The 13,253-nt window shown below is 42.9% G+C and overlaps 1 pseudogene; it reads left to right on the forward strand.

The window, feature by feature from the left end:
* Positions 1 to 7,428: 7,428 nt before the first annotated feature.
* Positions 7,429 to 13,253, forward strand: LOC130070567 (uncharacterized; annotated as a pseudogene).

Below are 13,253 nucleotides of genomic sequence, written 5' to 3' on the forward strand. Positions count from 1 at the left end.
GCATTAACATGCGATCACCGTGATCCGATCAAGCAGATCGGATCATTAGCCAATCAGGACATGGTGCGTTTATATTTGTTCACATTAAGCAGCCTCTGTATCTGGATAACCGATCGGATTTCTATTTCCCGCATAATATTTAAATCAGGTCTGTGGCACAACACCAGATTAAGAGTAAAGATGATACAAATTAAACAACATCCCATTTGCTTTCACTCACTCACTTTACTTTCATATGCAATCTCCATTAATTAGATCAAATTATATTTTTTGAAAGAAGGAATACTTCCAGAGTTGATCTTACAAAAATAACTGGGTTGATCATGTTAAACAAGTCACATCATCGATCATCTGGGTTTAAGGTTGCGTGCAATGACTATATTGACAGAAATGGGAGATTGATAAACATGCTGAAACAATAAAAACATTCAACATTTAAAACATTTAAAAATTCCGATTCCGATTATTCCTCTGGCAAGTGCAGCTCTTCATTAAGATCTCATGACTGACTGTGAGTGTACAGGCGATCGCCTCGTTCAGATAATGTTGCACAATTAAAATGAAAAATGACACACATAAATAAACTGTTTTAAAGATTGACGTTTATTGTTCAAATAAGTTTAATTTCGTGTCTAAACTGCATCTGGCCATTACTTTCTGACAGTCACGCGGGGAGACTGGGCGGGGATTTAAATTACGTTCACCTGTGAATGCAGACACGATGGCTGGATTGCGTTTACATTACACTGAGATCCGATCACAATGCGTCCTCGACTACCTCCGAACCGGGACACGCTGATCGGACAGGCCCGCCCAAAGAAATGACTGGGCCCCTGAAAAGGTCCAGTGAATGGGCCCTCCCCAAATCTGCAATAGGCTACTCATATTATGCGTGTGCTCTCTCTCTCTCCTACATTAACACATACGTTTAGACTTACTCAGTGATAAGGGCCTATTTACACACACACACACACACACACACACACACACACACACACACACACACACACACACACACACACACACACACACACACACACACAGGGCTCTCAAGTGTCACGCATTGAGCATGACAGTCACTCATTTCGGTCTTTTGTCACGCACTCCCGCCACACATTGTATTTCTCACGCGGAAAAACGATTTATAATATATTTAATATGCCGCAGCGCCCAAAATGTCTCTGGCCGCGCCGCTGTCACTTTGGACCCGGTGTGGTGAATAATCCGGTTACTCGGTGTGAATAGTCCGGGCGTAGGACCCCATTAGTATGCCAGTAGTATGCCTGATCTGAATCTGTTCTCGCGATAACTTGTAGCTAACGTGAGCTGTTTTAGTGTTATTATGTGGTAGCTTTATGTAGAATGCTAACTCCCGTTGGATAACAAGGTAAGATTAAATTAAATTGCATATTGTATATGTAAATTGTGTATATTCTATATCTAATATTTAAAATCTCAAGTTGCGTCAATAGCAGAGGAGAAAGACCGCGAAATTTAAAAATACTACTGTTATCGTGTATGAAATGTAGTTTTAAGAGTTTTTCAGTCGACAATGTAGTTGTTTCAATCTCAAATATGTTGTTTGTTTATACAGATAGCGCCTATTTAAAATTATGATCTGACGTTTTCGAAGATGTGAGATCCAAGGGATCACCGGACGCTCAGCGCTCAAGTACCCCGCCTGGACCACCTCGGCTAGTCCAACCATTCCTTCTTTCCTAGGAGACTCTTGTAGATAAAAACATATTGCAGCATCAAGCAATATCTAATTAATCATATCACAGTTAAATTTTCCAAGTTTTGATTTTAGATTGAGAGAAAAATCTGATTAATCATCTGTCCACTGTAGTGGAGCTCATGCATCAATGGCTATATTTCAGCTACAGTTCATACTTATACTGTGAATATTGTTTTTGAAAATACTTAATCTGCAGTGACATTTATGTAAATAAATGTATTTGTATTATTAGAATGTAACGTGGGAACAGAGAACATTACTCACTGCTCCTAACTAAAGAACTTTTGTAGCTTTAAAAAGGATTCATTTATATCTAATTTATACATTATGCAGTGCAGAGTGTTGTACGCTTTATTCAATTTCTTTTTATTTCCCATATTTATCAAGACATCAGTAGCCTTATTAGTATCAGTGATACTGGCCTTCATGTATATTAAAAAAATATGTCATTAGACAAGTAGTTAAAATATAATGTCTCTATTTAGTTATTTTATGTTTTTCTACATTAATCTGGAGATGATAAATGATAAAATATAGTAAAAATGTATAGAGACTCGCTCACTTAATAATAATGTTCAGTTGTAGGCCATTAATAAGTGGTTAGTTAATGATGAACTAATCATTTACAAAACATGCATAAATGATTAACAAGTGATATACTAACATTTTATGTATGTTTTTTGTAATTTCCATTACACGTGATTAGTAAATGATTACCTAATTATTTATGAAACATGACTATGCGTTCATAAATGATTAAGTGATATACTAACATTTTATGTATGTTTTGTACATTTCGTTACAAGTCATTTACAATTGATTAGTTAATGATTAACTAATAATTTACAAAATATGACTGCGTCTCATAAATGTTCATTATGTTAATTTTTTTTATGTTTTGCTCACATTAGGTGCACAGTGGTTAAAGATTCTTGTGTTTCAGAGAACACAGCTGTCTATACCCTCACCAGTCAGCACTTACATTGCAGTGCACACTACACACGACACTACACACTACAGTGTTCAACACCTGTTATAGATGTGTAAACGCATGAATAAATATTTTACAACACTTTTTGCATCCCCCAATCTAAAGTGTAAACTATTAATTACTTGTTAATGTGTTACATTTACCTTTTACAAATGATACCTGTTAAAAATTATCTGTATGTGCATTCAAGGCATTTACAACGCTTTCTGCACCCTCTAATTGCTACATACATACACAATTTTTATTTAATTTATTAACCCCGTATGAAACGCATATTCATGTTTTATAAAAGATTAGGAGTTTTTATGCATGTTTATGACAACTGTCATTCGCTCAATTATGACATTTTTAATGCAAATATGACATTGTGTGAGATGTCTTTGTTCAAACAAAAAGCTGCAAAAGGGCCAAATTTCATCCCAAAATTTCACTGTATGCGAGTCTCTATTTGCCCCAATGAAATAAATGCTTTGTGGGATCTCCATATCTCAGCTCTGGAAGGCTCTAGAGCCTCCAATCATGCATTCATGTCTATGTCTTGGCACCTTCTTACAGAATACAAGATTTCAAGAATATCCAAGAAACTTTTTTTTTTTACCCAAAATATCTATAAATATCTAATACGGTGAGATTGACACAGTCCTTATTCCAAGAATTGTTGGTGGACTTGAGTTCCCTCAAGCCAGTCCATGACATCTCCTCGCCTACCAGGTCACGACCCCACCATCTAAAGGTGGAAATTGTCTGACTGCATCATCTAGGCCTTAGGATGGTTCCACAAAGAATTGACTGCATATATAACATGAATTTACTTCAAACTAAAGATTTAACTTTTCATACATCAAAAGACACTGCATCTATTTGTGTCTCATTAGTTCTCAAACTTTAACCTTACAGTTCATTAAATATTTAAACACAGCTAACTCGACATTAATTGTTTTTAAATCTTCACAATGTATAGCCAGAGAACTATCACAAAAGTATTTAGGAAAGTAAAGACATACCAAAGTATTTCTGTTTAAAGCTGCTTTGTATTGTTGTGTATTTTTAAAAGTTCTATAAATGTCCTAAAACGATGTGCATTTTGCTTGTAGTTTTGTGTTAATAAAAATGTAATATATTACATCTCATAATTCAGTTGAATTCATTATGTATTGTGAAATTTAATTAAAATTTTATACAAGTGTTGGTTCACTCATTTTATTACATTAAATGTTATTGTGTTGTATGATGTTCTGTTTTAAGATTAAATTATGCCATAAATCATAATGCATTAGTACACAAATGACATGCTTGTAATAAAAAAAGCATATTATGCCCTATTGCTTAATAACAAATAACTTTGTCACAAAACACACTTAAAAATGGTATTTCTTTCAAATAAAAGATTATTATATGAATTAAGGGGTTTGATTACATTAAGATTTGTGATTCCATAATGTTATTATACTGTTCTTTAGTCAAGGCTTGACAACCAATTAAATATTTATACCCACAAAACATAGCTAGCATTCTGTAATTTATTTAAATGTCTAAACTGTTAATAAGAAAATAGTAATATAGCCTACACAAATAAACATTATGTTATGGCTCTTTTAATAAATAAAAGTGTACCTGTAACATATTGTGCCGATTATTGCGATAAAAAATAATGACATAATTATAATTGCACTACTAACTGCTGTGAATACGGTAAGGCAGTATCAGTGCAGTATAAGCTCAGGTAAAGCTCATAGCACGATCATCGGATAACGTTAGCTGTATGCTATGCTACTATCTAAGCTAACTAAAAAACACACTAACAACGAGAAATGTTTCATTTCACAATCTATAGCTTCGGTTAAATACTAGTATATGAAACGTATAATTTAAAATACATTAAATACATTAATGACTCGTTACACCGTGGTACAAACGTCTTATATAATAAAGTGATTTTGTATGATTTGTAACCAGTCACCAAAGCGATTACCTATAAAACGTGCTTTGAACCAATCGGATTGCTTGGGTCCTACACCCGGACTATTCACATCGAGTGACCGGATTATTCACCACACCGGCAGGAATCAAGCGCGTCTCCCCTGTGTTGTTCGTCGAGCTACACAAAAGCCAATCAGAAAATAGCACTATTGTATCTGGGTATGATTTAACGCAACAACCAATAAAATAAATAAAATAAAATTGTCATGAAACAACCCAGTAACGTGCGGTGAAGTCTTGTCATGGGTGACCTATCAATGTGGCATATTCACAGGGGCGTAATTTGCCGCTGCGATCGGTGGCGCGGTTACAGTGTATATCTCGTGGCTAACGCAGTCTTCACATGCACGCGCGGAGACTTTTTGTTCGTTTCGGTGAAATCACAAAACAAAAATGTACACAAACGTGTCCCTGCTTAATATAATACAACCACTGATGAACATATTCGGTTTTGATGAAAAAAAAAAAAATATATATATACGAGTGCGGAATAGAACCCCGAACCTCTGACATGCTCGGCAAAAGTTCTACCATTGGACCATTAAAGGACTCACGTCAAAAATATTTATTCACGGGATTGATTCATTTATACACACATACGCGCACACACATACACCTGTCCCACCCACTTTTTAAAACAAAGTTAAGCCACTGTATATTCATTCAGGTAATTTAGCAACCCAAGTTAATATCAGGCATCATCACATCGCTGCCTGCATACAGAGCAAAGTCAGAATCGCGGATTGAGTGAGAGCGAGTGGATCACGTGATATGAAGCAGTCTCGGTCTCTGCCTCAATGTTGATAATTCAAAACAGCATGAGAACTGACTGCGCATGCGCAAACCTCCGTAAACTGCGTTCTATGGACCAAAGAGGCACTGCGAACCTCTGCCTCAATGACCATGGCCTTGAATTTCCTGCATGAAACAATGTTTTTTAGGAGCAAACTATGGCAAAATGAGTATTATATAAGTATTCCTGATTATTTTTGTTACAAAAATTAATATTTGGAATAAAATAAATGCAATTAATAATGTGGTGAATTAATAAAGCTCTTGGGATTAATAAATGTAATGTCAGCATTTCCTTTGGTGAGGCACTGCCTACCCTGACCGCACGTCCCTGGTTATAGCCTATACAAAGTCAATGCAAAGACTCGAATAGACGCATCATTCGCGCCGGGCATTGCGAATGACGCGAATTGGGCGACGCGTTTGCCGCGAATGTCTTCCGCGCAAGTTGAAAAATTTGAACTCGAGCGAATGTTCAAGCGTCTAACTAGACGCGATAAACGCGTATTTGACGCTCTATTCGCGTTCGGTGTGAACACACCATAAGGCTGCCACTCTGCAGAAGCAAATCCCATCCTATCTTCGGTATGTTAAGTAGTAGTTTTAGCCGGACAGTGCACATGACAACTGCTGTAAATGACATGAAATATTCTCTCAGTCCTCGCGCATCTGATAAGGCCTCATTAGATAATTTACAGGACGATTTTAGGCAATCGATTGCTTCAATCACACTGGGGAGATGGTGAGCAATAGGTCTTACTTTTTCTTTTACTGTCTATGGTCTTACCGTGTCAATTCGCGCACTCCATCGTGTGTCACTCACTTGGTTATTATTGCTCACTTGCGCTGCTGACCGCGAACTGGCGCGAAGCACTTACGTACAACAAAAATAGCCTACTCAGACCATTTTCAGGAGAGGGGTGTTCTCTTTCATCATCTCGTTTCGAGATCCACCTATGGGAAGGGCATCCGTACCTGACCTCTGCAGAAGCATCCAATTGCACCAAGTCTGGCTAACAGACAGAAGCGCGCAGCCAATGCCAGGTGAGGCCACACCCCCTTACCTACGGGCATATCACAGCTGGGCGCGCTGCTATTCCTCAGTTGACATTCGCTTCTCGCGATCTCTGCATTGACACAGTTCGGTTGGATTAACGTTACGCTGCTCACTTTCGAGTCTTCAGGAGGACATATCGCATTCGCCAGATCAGCCTCCGCCAGACGTGAGTGACAGTCGTTTCTTCAGCCTATCCGCTGTGTTTTTTGCATCCGGAGCCGCCCGAGCTCTCGCTGTCCTTCACCTGCTCCTCCTTTACATGGCTGCCCGCCACGGATTTTTCCGAGTTCTTCACCGCTGGCCCGCCCATGGCTATGTGACCGTCTAAACAGCCGCTTCCCCCGGGGAACAGCCTAGCACGACGAGCCTGCCCGGCCGCGTGTGGTGCTCTCATCGCCGCTATAAGGACCCTCTCGTTCTGCGCGGTCTGCTTGGGCTTAACACGCTCAAGCTTTGGAGAACCCGGGGAATTGCGGTCATTGTAATTGCTACCCATGTAGCTTTTACTAAGCCGGCTTTTAGTTGCACGACACAGCACGCCGTGCTCGGCCTTTCTGACTCGGAGGAGAGACACGGTGATGATGACGCGCTACCGGGGGACTCCCGGAGCGCCACCTCTCTAAAATATTTGAGCTGACATCAGCCCAATCCGCATTCCCTGAAGAGGACATCTTCGCGGGAAAACCTCACTCTCGTTGACGAACCGGTCGGTTCCGGCGACGGGGATGACGCGGTCCTTTTAGCGTTCCCTAGGCTAGCGTTCACGCGGCTTTGCCTCCGTCCATCCTCCTGGAAGTTTGTGAGCGAGCGGCCGTTCGTTTCAACATTGTGTCGCCAGCTCCACAGAGTGCCACCGACCAGGATAGGAATATGTACGACGGGTAAACGCTGGGACCACCGCCCAGTCTGAACGGCCGGAGCGTCCCGCTAGACTGTTAACACGGTCTCACGGGCCTTGATTTGTTACGATTACGTGTTGAGGTTTTCAATGTATGCCTTCCTAGGAAGGCGGTCCCGAACGCAAGCGGCCTGCCTGTTGTTCGACCATTGGGAGTAACGTTAACTAACAGGGTCTCCCACCTACGGTCGGTTAATCCCCTCGCGTGGCTGCCCGGCCCGTATGTTAGTGGACGTTGTGTGTGTGTGTGTCCCCCTCCCCCCCACAACAACAAGTTACGGGGGAGGGGGCTGTCGTGAGGAAAAGTACATAGCAGTGTTACCACACCGCACGCACTTGGTTCCCCTCACCCAGTTATTAAAGGCTTCGGCCCCAGTGTTTCCCAACACAAACACACACATTACTAAACAACACATTTAATAAACGAATCAAATGAATTCGTGCAGTTTATATATCTGCCAGCGGCAACATAGAGAGCAAATCTCTCTGATCCCATGCATGTCGCCCTGAGTCCGTCCACAAGAGGTCGCCATTGCCTCATAAATCAACCAACTGGGCTCACACAGCTCAGTTGCGGCTGTCCAGCCGATGTGTTTTTAGTGGACGTTGTGTGTGTAAGGCCCCTGTGTTCCCCAACACAAAACACACACATAACTAAATAACACTTAAAAAAAAAAAAAAAAAAAAAAACGCATTAAATAAATCCGTTACAGAGAGAGTATCTCTCTCCGCGGATATTATTTTTCTGCCTGCACTTGAGACTGCCCAGTTCATGTGTTCAGGAGATATGTGGTTTTCCCACTTTTGGGGACACCTTGTGAGGGAAAGTTCAGTACAGTGGACACCACACTATGTTTCCCTCACTCTGTCAATAAAGGCTTTGGCCCCAGTGTTTGCCCAACACAAAACACACAAAGCTACGAATCAAATGAATTCGTTTTGGAGAGAAGACCTCTCTCCGCAAAGAAAACTTCTCACTGCAGAGAGAGGAAATCCCTCCAAACCCCTGCATGTTGCCTCTAGTGTTCCCACTAGATGGCGCCTTTGCATCACAAATGAACCAGCTGGGCCCATACAGCTCCGCTCCGGCCCGAGCGGGGGCGCTCGCGAGTCACAAAGCGGCTTGGCAAGCCGTTTCAGCGCCCGAGTGGGTTTTTGCGTACTGTAACCCAGGGTTACAAGCTGCAGTTTGCAATAAAACCTCCGCATTTCAACGGCGTTCTCTCTTCTCACACAGAAGAAAACGCCTCACACATTCTGAAAGAGGAAATTTCCTCCCTCCTAACAAGGGAGCGATTCAGATGGTGCCACCATAGGCGGAGTTTCACTTTTGTGCGTGGGGGGGCACCTACCGGCAGACCACGAGCTCAGATTTTTTTTATATGGGCTACCATATTTAAAATGTATATATCATACCATTTACATTTAAAATACATTTACAATGAACAAGGACTGCTATACTAAGAATAGCGTTAAAAACATATCTTACCTAATGCAGAAGAAGCCGCCTCTTTTTCCGCGTTGCATAGATGTCCACTATCTTTTCTTCTGATAAATTTGCAGTCAAGTCGTTCTCTATATGCAGTAGGGAAAGATTCGAGAATCTGTCCTGAGCCATTGCAGATCGGAGCCAGTTTCTGATTCTTCTCATAACTGAGAAACTTCTTTCTGACGTAGCAGAGCCAACTGGCAGTGTGAGTGCAAGCTGCAGCAGACGGTAAAAGTTTGGATATCTATCCTTCCGTACTTCATCTTGAAGTTTTTTTAGGGTGATCGGCGATGCGATTGCACATTTCACAAGATCCATTTCAGCTGCCACAAGCTGAGGGTGAATCTTAAAGCGGCTCGCATACATGCTTAGTAAAGGACCGATGCCGTTCTTGTCACAATTTAATACACCATCACATGCCACACTCAGGGTCATTGCTTCAGTGGAAAATCGCCTGTCCAATTCAGCCAGCATAGTGTCTAAAACAGGGAGATACAAATGACATTTAAATGTCTGTGATTCTGATCCCCATTGCGTCTCATTTTCATCACGCTGTCCAAGTGTGGTTGGTACCAAGTACTGCGAAAGCCCGGGAGGTTGTCGCGAAGTTCTTTTTCGTTTTCCTGCAGTTTGGGGGGCACTCTCTGCACAAAAACCAGCGACATCTTCACAAAACGTTTTCACCTGCTTCCACATTGCCTCCCAGGAACTCTCCTCTCTGCAGCGCTGGAGATGTGTTATCAGACTATTGACTGCTGAGGCCGCATCAGCCATGGTTGTACTTGCACCTTGCAGACGTTTGTGTGTTACATGTACAACTCTGAGAACTTCCTCAAGAACAATTAAGGACGTAATGAATCGGAGACTTGTCATGTGATTATACAACCCACTTGCATCCACAGACCACTTTTCTCCCTCTTCTTCCATCTCTTTCAAACAGCGAGTGATGGCAGCATATTGTGATTTGACAGCATAAACACACCTATATGCAAGCCCATCGTGTATCACTTTGCTGTACTAGCTCTTTTGGTTTAAGAGCCAGTGTTTTCTGCATCATGAGAAATCTGCAATGGTTGCTTGGCTCTGCAAACAAGGAGTATAGTTTGTCAATGACATTTAGACACGTTTTAATGTCTCTGTTCACTGTGCATGATTCAACGAGTACGAGATTTAGTTTATGTGCCATGCAATGCACATACACAGCAAAGGGGAATTCCTCTCTGATCCGTTGCTGAACTCCACTCAAATGCCCCGACATTACAGCGGCTCCATCATATGCCTGAGCAATTATGGGAATGTCCTTCAGCCCACACGACTGCAATCCTTCTATAATGCCAGAAACAATCCCTGCAGCATCGCGAGAATTGGAACAGTCAACAAAGCAAATAAATCGCTCCTTGATCTGAAGTCCCTCTGTGTATCTAATGCAAACAGAAAGTTGCTCAGTCTTTGATGACTTTGCTTCATCAGCAATAACAGCAAGAAAACCAGTCTCGTGTACTTTCTTGGAAATTTCTTCACGAATGAGGTCTGCACACAATGCAATTATTTCATTCTGAAAGTCTCGGCTTGTGCAGTTAAAATATTTGGACTGCATGGATTCGAAATCAGGGTCGTATTTTGAAAACAAATTACAAATACTTAAATAATTCCCCCTTGCTTCTGCATCAGTATCTTCACGATGTCCGCGGAAAGGGAGGCCTAATTTAGCAAGCAATTTTATAATATTAACGGATTTGTAGAGGTACTGTCTGTTTTTTTCTACTGTGCTTTGATGGCTGTGTGACAGCTGTGCTGCCACAGATCCCGATTCACCAGCCTGTTTGTAGCTCTCCCACATCGTCATGCTGTTTAAATGTACCTGTGACGAAGCGTGTTTTGTCAGTTTCTCTGACAGTTTTTTCCAGTTCCGAGCTCCCACTTTTGTAAATAGTTCGTCTGCGCCTGATCTTGCAATATTTGAAGAAAAGTGGCGACAGCAAAAACAAAAAACGGAATCCAGTGAAATTGAGTACTCCATCCATGGGAACTTGTGATAGTAAAATGTAGAGAAGGCACGATTAACATTTCCAATTAGGCGCTTAGGGAAAGAAGAAAGTATGGGCTGTTTCGGCCCAATAGCTTTTTCACCGAGGTCAACGTATCCAGATCCAGATGCGGCAGGTTGCGCGGGTAACGGTATCTCCGGTGACACGGTAGCGGTGCTGCTGGCTTTGTTCTCAGATGCGGCCTCGATTGCTGTGTCAGTAGCAGCAATGGAATTGATAGCTGAAGTGTCAGAGTTAGAAAACTCCACACTAGTGGGCTTATTAAAAAAACGACGAATGTCCATTTTGTTTATTTATCTGACTAAAGCGGGAACAGAACGAGAGTCCACTCACTTACCGCGATACTTTGAGATCCGCCAGTCGTGAGAAAATTAGCTTCTTTTTCAATACAGTAATTAAAAATAATTTAGCCTTAACTTACTCATTATACCCGCAAAAATGACAAGATAAGACAAATAAAATGAGAAAATATAAATTCAGTAATTTTTATTTATTTTTCAAAGCACAAGGCAGGCATAAATTGGCTCTGGTCTGGGGGGGCAGTGCCCCCCCTAGCCCCCCCCAAACTCCGCCTATGGGTGCCACCCAATCTGATAAACCATGGTTTTTATTCCTGGTATTTTCATGTTCCAAAAGGCGTGGCGCCCCCCCGCCCTATATTGGACCTTCGAGTGTTGAACAAACATTTGAGGAACTTCAATTTCAGAATGTGACACAAGCCTCTCTCGCCTGTGCCATAAAGCAGAACGACTGGTTCACATCAGTCGATCTGAAAGATGCTTTCTTTCACAAAAGCATCTACCCTCCACACAGGAAATATCTTCGTTTCGCCTACCAAGGCGTTTGTTACGAATTCACAGTTCTTCCGTTCGGGTGCAATTTGAGTCCCCGAACTTTCTGTCTGTGTGTGGAGGTGGGCGTGGCGCCCCTGAGACTATCAGGGCTGAGAATTCTGACTTACTGGCTCATCATAGCCAAATCAAAGGAGAAGGTGTCGCTGGACACCGGCCGGGTGCTCGCGCACATCACATCCCTCGGGTTCAAGGTGAATGCGAGCGAAAACAATCTGACTCCCAGTCAGAATGTCATTTTCCTGGGCTTGGAATTGAACTCAGTCTCCATGCGAGCGCGTCTCTCTCAAGAGCGCGTTCGCTCGCTGATGGACTGTCTGTCTCAGTTCAGTGAAGGGGCGAGAGTACAATATCGCACATGCCTCAGGCTGCAGGATCTCATGGCTTCATCTATCCAAGTTGTGCCATTGGTCTCCTGAGAATGAGAACGTTCACGAAATGGGTTTTGTCACTACATTTCAGCCCGATTTGCGATCTCTGCCGCTCGGTAACGATGACGCGCGCCTGCTCGGCGGCCTTGCGCCATTGGGTGAGCGAGAACTTTTACGCACGGGGAACCCCCCCTCGGGACGGTACGATGCGAAAAGTTTTGACGACAGATGCGTCCTTAACAGGCTGGGGAACCACCCAGGAAGGCAGAACGGTGAACGGTCTGTGGCTGAGCAGACTACGTTCAGCGCACATTAACTATTTAGAGCTTTTACTATTTGGAAAGCTCTGAATCATTTTCTGCCTCGCCTGCAGGGACATCACGTTCTAGTACGGTGCGATAATACCACGGTAGTGGCTTATATCAACCGTCAGGGTGGCATGCGCTCGTCAAAACTCCACGCTCTAGCTTACAGGCTTTTGGTGTGGAGCAGACAGGTTTTTCTGTCATTACGCGTGACTCATGTCCCGGGCATTCGGAACAGAGGCGCGGATCTGCTATCGAGGGGAAACCCAATCCACGGGGATTGGCGTCTTCACCCGCAGATAGTGGAGAGGTTATGGATGAGATGGGACAGGCAGCCGTAGATCTTTTCGCCTCGCACGAAAATCACCATTGTCCTATGTTCTTCTCGCTAAAGGACATGGACGCGCCCCTCGGGGCAGACGCACTGGCCCACCCATGGCCCAAAGTGCTGTTGTATGCTTTTCCTCCCCTGTGCCTGATAATTTTCACTCTGGCCAGGGTGAGAGAGCACGGCCTGTCTCTCACTCTAATAGCACCCAGGTGGCCCAAAGCCCCATGGCTGGCAGAGATAATCCCTCTGTTATACGCCGAGCCATGGCGCCTCCCCCCTCGCACGGACATACTGTCCCAAGCCAACGGGGAGATTTACCACCCCCACCCGGACAGGGTGGCTCTCTGGGCCTGGCCCGTGAGAGGACGAACCAAAATGCACTGGGGCTCCCGCCGCGTGTAA

The sequence above is a fragment of the Rhinichthys klamathensis genome, unplaced genomic scaffold (assembly GCF_029890125.1).
Source record: "Rhinichthys klamathensis goyatoka isolate OS25496 unplaced genomic scaffold, OSU_Roscu_1.1 h1tg000412l_1, whole genome shotgun sequence".
Classification (NCBI taxonomy): domain Eukaryota; kingdom Metazoa; phylum Chordata; class Actinopteri; order Cypriniformes; family Leuciscidae; genus Rhinichthys; species Rhinichthys klamathensis.